We start from the raw sequence: 9,144 nt of genomic DNA on the forward strand, positions 1-9,144 counted from the left end.
TATAGTCTATACAGGTCAGCCTCTCATGGCACAAGACAAGAAGGAAAAAAGTAGAAAGTGGATCTGGAGAGGCAAGCAGAAAATGTTCCACTGAGGGTATATTTAAGTAGGTTAGCCTCCGTATATATGTATGGAAACATATAAATACACATATGTTCACTAGTGAATTAGGCATAAAGTTTTATTCTGTTTCATCAAATGTGACAACAGGTTTCCTTTAGCTTAACAGTCAAATAATGAGTTCATATGTTTATTTTTCTTATTGTTAACACCTTGACGGCAAGGACTGAATTCCTTTTTGTATCTCAGTCCTCACTGCCATTTGATACGTACTAGTTAGGTATAGTTACCATGAATGTTGATTGTACTGAATTGAGTTAAATGTTTGTTGAAGGCCACTCTTTCATTAAACAAGGAATCTCACTTACATAGGATTTTGACTTTACATCTGAAAATAATTTTGTAGGAAAGGTTAAGAGTTTTAGTCAAGGTCACAGAGCTGATGAGCCATAATACTGGATAAGAGCCAGGGTCCCAATTTTTGATCCTGTCCTTTTCTAATATGCCATTCTCGACATACAAATTCTCTTTACACGTGAACTTGACAACTCCACCCTTTCAGGACCCTGGACAGTGCTTGGTACGTGGGAAACAACCATTTTTGTTCATTTGCTTTGCCTTTCACAGTCGTGTTCCCTGATCCTAGAACAGTACTAGGAATATGGTAGGTGCTCTATAACGGTTTATTGAAGAAGTATAAGAATGAGAAGAAGGAGAAGGAAGAAGGTTGTTCCAAGCAAACAGTATGTTATTTTTTTCCTATTTATGAGTCTTTCCCCTTAGATACATTTTTGGGGCACCCTGCCCATATATGCTGATTAAGTTCATTGCATTAGCAACTATGTATTCGGGCAACAATAATTGTTAGGGATATTCTTCATCAGCTGATTTCTTGGCCATGGAAAACCAAAGGAAATCACAAGTAGAATTTTCTGTAAAGAGACCAGTCATTTTTCTATGTTCTCTTTCACAGCATTAAAATACTATTCCCTATTTAAATAAGAAAAAAAGTATTTCATGTTAAGAGCTCATCCGGGCTAATCTCCCAATCTATGGGTGGAATGACTGAATCTGGTTTTTCTCTCAATGAAAAATTATTAATGGGAGAGCTTTAGAAATCATTACCTTGTGAAATATAAATCTGTCTCTTTGAATAAAGCACTCTGACAGGCAGCCTAGAAAGTACTAATACAAGGTAACAATCTATCTATACTTCTGAACTTTATTTGACTGCGAGGAAAACAGTAAAATTTCTATTATGGCACATCAGAAAAGGCTGGCTCTACCCAGGCCTACGTATTTCTCTTACAAAAATACTCGTAAATCACTGACCATATCTTACACCTCTCTTTCAGCCACAGTTCAGATGGAAGCTGTGTTACACTCTAAATGACTTCGCTTCTCACATGTAAAACAGAATTTATGTTTATTCTTCTTTAGACACCCACACTTTCATCCTGCAAGATAAACCTTATAACTGCTTTAAATCATCCGTTTTCTTTATGTGATTACTGAAAGAATGGCAGATTTACAGGCATAAGACCATCTGTACCAAGAAAAGAAGATGATTTTTTTTCTTAATAGAAAACATGGCATGTTTTATTATCACTTTTATAATCTTGCTTATCTGCACACAAGAATCCTCCATGTTTGACCTATAGGTATCTCCCCTATGAAGCCAATGAAACACACCCACCTTTATGTTAAACCAAGGTTTCTCAGCCTCCCAGCACTACTGACATTTGAGTGATGAATAATTTGATAATTCTTTGTTGGGGAGCAGGGAGGGGGGATGGCCTGTGCAGTGTAGGAAGTTTAGCAGCATCCCTGGCTTTTTACCCACTAGATGTCAGTAGCACACCCCACCCACCCCGATGTGACAAAAGAAACGCCAAATTCCATCTTGCAAAATCACCCCCAGGTTGAGAACCACTGTGAAAACATTCCACACCTGATTAGTAAACTACGGGAAAAAAGTTAAAGTTAAGGTACACCTACTAAGGACCCGACAGAATTCATACATCCATTCGTACACCTGTTCATTCATTCATCAACTCTTTCTTTCCTTTAGTCACTTTTTCCTGACCATTTGGAGGTTCAGCAAATCTTGCCCTATAGTAAATAACATTCTCATGTAGACCTGGTTCTAGTTATTTAAAGGGTATAATTATGCACTAAGTCCTAGAAAGGAAAGTCTAGGAAAGAATGAAAAATTGAATAAATCTGACTCCTGACTTGGAACTCATGAATTCCAGAAAAAGTAGTCACAGCACTTACAGTCACCAAGATTTTACTTTGCGTATTGCAGTTAGAAGAAGACATAATGCAACACTGAGTTTTAGGGTGCTAATAACTCATAAGATACCTTATGCTTCAAATGCCAACTCTCCAAAAAAAAAAAAACAAAACACTACGTTTTAGTAAACATAAGAGACAGACAAGCATATTTTTTGAGACATTTGGAGTAAATCATTTAGTGAATATACAATAAAACGTGGATTAGAGGGGTTCTTTTCATTTGCTTGATACTTTATAATTTCAAGTTTTTCTACAAGTGTGCATTTCTTTTATTATTTGAAAAAATCAGTAAGCTTTATAAAGTTCATTAAAAATTCTGGCTCCTGTACGTTTGAAGTTAGGCCCAGTGCAGTGAACACTTCACAGTAATTTTCAGCCTCAGATAGGATTATTTATGGGCAACCACAGAGTACCCCTAGAGAGCAGGGAAATAAAGTTGACATGATGGCATTTTCCAAATTGCTTCTGAACACACAAAACAGCAGCAGGTCTTTGAAGACCAGGCCTGCAGTCTCTGCCCAGGGAACAATGGCCCACGTAACAAAGTCATCTCTCTCCAGTCTTCCTACCTCTTGCCCAAGTGATTTCTGCTGCAGCAGCTAAAGCCTCTAACCCCCCACCCCCAGGCCTCTAGAAGGTCACATCTGCATTGGCTAGAAGGTCAATCCAGGTGGTATTGCCCAAGGATACTGTATGTTATTGCTCGTTGGCTTAATTACAGATTCTTCCCTTGCCAGCCTTTCCTTCCGGATCACCTTCTGCTGTGTGCTGCTTGGACATTTAGCTAGAAATAGGAGGAAAGGAAGTAGAAAGCAGAGGATCGAGCTATGGATCTGTGAGAAAGACAATCTACAGGTCCATGAAAGTTGTTTGCAGGATACAAATGAGGGGAATAAAAGTCTCTCAGAGAAAAATTACTTCCTTGAGAACACAAATAAAATCTCTGTTGAGGCTGTGAGGAGAAATGGCTTGGATACCATGTTGACCTGGGGTCCAGTCCCAGCTCTGTCTGTATTAGCTGTGCCACCTCAGGGCATCCCATTAAGTGCTCTGAATCCAGTTTTTCCCTTCTGAAAAATGGACTTTATAATACCTATCACAATCTGCAAACTAAATGATAACTACTATAGACGATATTTAGGGTACTTAAGTCATCCATTTACTCATTCAAACAATTAACTGAGTGCATAATTTGTGACAGAAACTCTGCTACATGTTGAATAAAACATGGTCAACAAAAGTAGATACAGTGCTTCCCCTCAGGGAAGCATCCAGTCTAATTAGAAATCTGCATACTTAAGAAATAAACACATAAATATATGATTAATCGTGCTACTTACAACAAAGCAGAAGTTTCTGGAGGCCATTTGAGGGTTGGGAAGGCTGTGCTGAGGATCATCAACTTGAATCTGGAAGACAGAAGAATTACCAGGTGAAGGAAAGAAAAGCGTTCCATATGGACTGAACAACACAAAAAAAGTATCTTATGTTATTATGGAACACAGGAGGCCCAAAAAACCATGTCCTTTGTGTACTCAGTACATAGCACAGTGCCTAGCATATAGAGGTCAATAAGTATTTGTCGAATGAATAAATGAGATTTCTAAGAAGTATTCTGTGAGTGTTGATTCAGTTACTTGCTAGAGGTACATTCTTTGGCAAATGAATTACTTGTCTAAGCCTTTGTTTCCTTATTTGTCGGCTACTATTATTTGTAATACTGACATCTCTAGATTATGTTTAGGATTACATGAAAAAGTGGACAGGAAAGGTCTTAAGAGCTCCACAAACATTAGTTAAGTCTCTCATAAATAGGAGTTTTCCTCCATAAATATCACTAAGATGACAAGTTCCCTGAGCACAGGAGCCAAATTTATTTAGTTCACCCCTACATTCATAGCATCCATTGAGGTACCTGGACTAAAGCACTCACTCAATAAACACCTGATAATGCAATACCATTGATACTGATTATGCTTTTATTTTCCAGTGTGTATACAGCTATGTGTGCACATGTATCTCTTTGATTTAGGTTCCTGTGTTGTTTCTGTCTAAGGCATCAAGACACAAGCATATTAAACCAAATATGATTACATAGTCTCCCTCTTGTGCTCCCTGCACTATTCACCAAATCTATGCCTATTAACCAGCCTGAAAAGGTCCTGAAATATTTCTAAGCAGAGCTGGTGCCTTTACTAATTGAGCTTTTCCCTTTATTCTCTAACTCAATTTGCTTCTAAAAAACAGGAGTGGGGCACAAATAGAAGGAGTGGGAAATTTATTTTATAATTTATTGGAAGACTAATATGGCCACCTCAAAGTCTGAAAAGCAATAGAGCACAGAAGTGTTGAGAGACACCATCTGCCATAGACCTTGAGCATCCCAGCACATACTTGCCGGGTATGCCAAGAATGCAAGATCTTGAGCTTTCTTTACCTGGACCAGTTCTCAGGACTCCATTAGCAGAAAGCAACCTTGAGGAATGAGATAATGTCTCTACCCGCTCCAGTCCCCTAGCAAAAACTGCTTCCACTTACTATGACAGTGGTGAATCCTATAACCCAGAGTTTCTCTCCTGTAATGCACTCCCTTAGACCTGGTGAAGGGAGAAGGTGGGGGAACCAAAACAAATGATAATAAAGCTCTGGTTTCTGCTTTTGCTGTGAGGAAAAACATTCTTTTCTCTGAACCAGTAGTCTCATGTCTACAGTCCGTGATACTGAAGCAGACTAACTTGTTAGCCTGTAAGTAGAGTAAAATCACAACCTTTTCACGGTTCTGGACATTTGGTAATAATTTTGGCATTAGAATCTAGGTCTATTTTTCCATTTAAGTTTTTTTGAGCTTCAGTTTTTGTCTTTTGAAAGCTAAGATCATAACCACAACCACAAGTGCTGAGCCAGAATTACATTTTTTCATTTGCAATCAAAAAAGTCTAAATACCGCATTGTGCTAACAACAAAACAATACAAAAGGAAACAACCACAAGCTTACTGCTCACAGGAAAGTCAGAAATGGAGTACTTCTGGGTGCTGTCTCAGACATGGGAATTCACAGGCCATCATCTCTAGGGTTATTTTGAATTATATAACTCCAATTACCTTCTATCTTTAAGTTCAAGATTCTAATTCCTAGGGCTTCCTGGTGGCGCAGTCGTTAAGAATCCACCTGCCAATGCAGGGGACACATATTCGAGCCCTGGTCTGGAAAGATCCCACATGCTGCAGAGCAACTAAGCCCGTGCACCACAACTACTGAGCCTGCACTCTAGAGCCCGCGAGCCATAACTACTGAGCCCGTGTACCACAACTACTAAAGCCCGCACACCTAGAGCCCATGCTGCGCAACAAAGAGTAGCCCCCGCTTGCTGCAACTAGAGAAAGCCCGCACGCAGCAACAAAGACCCAACCCAGTGAAAACTAAATCACTTAAATCAATTAAACAAAAAAAGATTCTAATTCCTAGGAAAGGAATATTGATTAGTTCAGCTTCGGTCATGTCTTTTCCCTTTGACCAAGGTAATGTGATAGGGAGAGGAGAGGGACAGGCATTTTATCTAATTTTATTTTTTAACATCTTTATTGGAGTATAATTGCTTTACAATGGTGTGTTAGTTTCTGCTTTATAACAAAGTGAATCAGTTATACATATGTTCCCATATCTCTTCCCTCTTGCAACTCCCTCCCTCCCACCCTCCCTATCCCACCCCTCTAGGTGGTCACAAAGCACCGAGCTGATCTCCCTGTGCTATGTGGCTGCTTCCCACTAGCTATCTGTTTTACGTTTGGTAGTGTATATATGTCCATGCCACAATTTCACTTTGTCACAGCTTACCCTTCCCGTTTCCCATATCCTCAAGTCCATTCTCTAGTAGGTCTGTGTCTTTGTTCCCATCTTGCCCCTAGGTTCTTCAGGATGATTTTTTTTTTTTTTTTTTTTTTTTTAGATTCCATATATATGTGTTAGCATACGGTATTTGTTTTAGTCTCTATGACTTACTTCACTCTGTATGACAGACTAGGTCCATCCACCTCACTACAAATAACTCAATTTCGTTTCTTTTTATGGCTGAGTAATATTCCATTGTATATCTGTGCCACATCTTGTTATCCATTCATCTGTTGATGGACACTTCTGTCACTTTCATGTCCTGGCTATTGTAAATAGAGCTGCAACGAACATTTTGGTACATGACTCTTTTTGAATTCTGGTTTTCTCAGGGTATATGCCCAGTAGTGGGATTGCTGGGTCATATGGTAGTTCTATTTGTAGTTTTTTAAGGAACCTCCATACTGTTCTCCACAGTGGCTATACCAATTCACATTCCCACCAGCAGTGCAAGAGTGTTCCCTTTTCTCCACACCCTCTCCAGCATTTATTGTTTCTAGATTTTTTGATGATGGCCATTCTGACTGGTGTGAGATGATATCTCATGGTAGTTTAGATTTGCATTTCTCTAATGATTAACAATGTTGAGCATTCTTTCATGTGTTTGTTGGCAACATGTATATCTTTAGAGAAAAGTCTATTTATGTCTTCTGCCCATTTTTGGACTGGGTTGTTTGTTTTTTCATACTGAGCTACATGAGCTGCTTGTAAATTTTGAAGATTAATCCTTTGTCAGTTGCTTCATTTGCAAATATTTTCTCCCATTCTGAGGGCTGTCTTTTCGTCTTGTTTATGGTTTCTTTGCTGTGGAAAAGCTTCTAAGTTTCATTAGGTCCCATTTGTTTATTTTTGTTTTTATTTCCATTTTTCTAGGAGGTGGGTGAAAAAGGATCTTGCTGTGATTTATGTCATAGAGTGTTCTGCCTATGTTTTCCTCTAAGAGTTTGATAGTGTCTGGCCTTACATTTAGGTCTTTAATCCATCTTGAGTTTATTTTTGTGTATGGTGTTAGGCAGTGTTCTAATTTCATTCTTTTACATGTACCTGTCCAGTTTTCCCAGCACCACTTATTGAAGAGGCTGTCTTTTCTCCACTGAATATTCTTGCCTCCTTTATCAAAGATAAGGTAACCATATGTGTGTGGGTTTATCACTGGGCTTTCTATCCTGTTCCATTGATCTTCACTTCTGTTTTTGTGACAGTACCATACTCTCTTGATTACTGTAGCTTTGTAGTATAGTCTGGAGTCAGGGAGCCTGATTCCTCGAGCTCCGTTTTTCTTTCTCAAGATTGCTTTGGCTATTCGGGGTCTTCTGTGTTTCCAAACAAATTGTGAAACTTTTTGTTCTAGTTCTTTGAAAAATGCCAGTGGTAGTTTGATAGGGATTGCACTGAATCTGTAGATTGCTTTGGGGAGTATAGTCATTTTCACAATGTTGATTCTTCCAATCCAAGAACATGGTATATTTCTCCATCTATTTGTATCATCTTTAATTACTTTCCTCAGTGTCTTATAATTTTCTGCATACAGGTCTTCTGTCTCCTTAAGTAGGTTTATTCCTAGATATTTTATTCTATTTCTTGCAATGGTAAATGGGAGTGTTTTCTTAATTTCACTTTCAGATTTTTCATCATTAGTGTATAGGAATGCTAGAGATTTCTGTGCACTAATTTTGTATCCTGCTACTTTACCAAATTCATTGATTAGCTCTAGTAGTTTTCTGGTAGCATCTTTACGATTCTCTATGTATAGTATCGTGTCATTTGCAAACAGTGACAGTTTTACTACTTCTTTTCTGATTTGGATTCCTTTTTTTTTTTTCTCTGATTGCTGTGGCTAGGACTTCCAAAACTATGTTGAATAATAGTGTTGAGAGTGGGCAACCTTGTCTTGTTCCTGATCTTAGTGGAAATGGTTTCAGTTTTTCACCATTGAGGATGACGTTGGCTGGGGGTTTCTCATATATGGCCTTTATTATGTTGAGGAAAGTTCCCTCTATGCCTACTTTCTCAAGGGTTTTAATCATAAATGGGTGTTGTATTTTGTCAAAAGCTTTCTCTGCATCTATTGAGACAATCATATGGTTTTTCTCCTTCAATTTGTTAATATGGTGTATCATGCTGATTTGCGTATATTGAAGAATCCTTGCATTCCTGTGATAAACCCCACTTGATCATGGTGAATGATCCTTTTAATATGCTGCTGGATTCTGTTTGCTAGTATTTTGTTGAGGATTTTTGCATCTATGTTCATCACTGTTATTGACCTATATTTTCTTTCTTTGTGACATCTTTGTCTGGTTTTGGTATCAGGGTGATGGTGGCCTCGCAGAATGAGTTTGGGAGTGTTCCTCCCTCTGCTATATTTTGGAAAAGAGTTTGAGAAGAATAGGTGTTAGCTCTTCTCTAAATGTTTGATAGAATTTGCCTGTGAAGCCATCTGATCCTGGGCTTTTGTTTGTTGGAAGATTTTTTAATCACAGTTTCAATTTCAGTGTTTGTGATTCGTCTGTTCATATTTTCTGTTTCTTCCTGATTCAGTCTCGGAAGGTTGTGCCTTTCTAAGAATTTGTCCATTTCTTCCAGGTTGTCCATTTTATTGGCATAGAGTTGATTGTAGTAATCTCTCATGATCCTTTGTATTTCTGCAGTGTCAGTTGTTACTTCTCCTTTTTCATTTCTAATTCTATTGGTCTGAGGCCTCTCCCTTTTTTCTTGATGAGTCTGGCTAATGGTTTATCAATTTTGTTTATTTTCTCAAAGAACCAGCTTTTAGTTTTATTGATCTTTGCTATCGTTTCCTTCATTTCTTTTTCATTAATTTCTGATCTTATCTTTATGATTTCTTTCCTTCTGCTAACTTTGGGTTTTTTTGGTTCTTCTTTCTCTAATTGCTT

The sequence above is a fragment of the Tursiops truncatus genome, chromosome 19 (assembly GCF_011762595.2).
Source record: "Tursiops truncatus isolate mTurTru1 chromosome 19, mTurTru1.mat.Y, whole genome shotgun sequence".
Classification (NCBI taxonomy): domain Eukaryota; kingdom Metazoa; phylum Chordata; class Mammalia; order Artiodactyla; family Delphinidae; genus Tursiops; species Tursiops truncatus.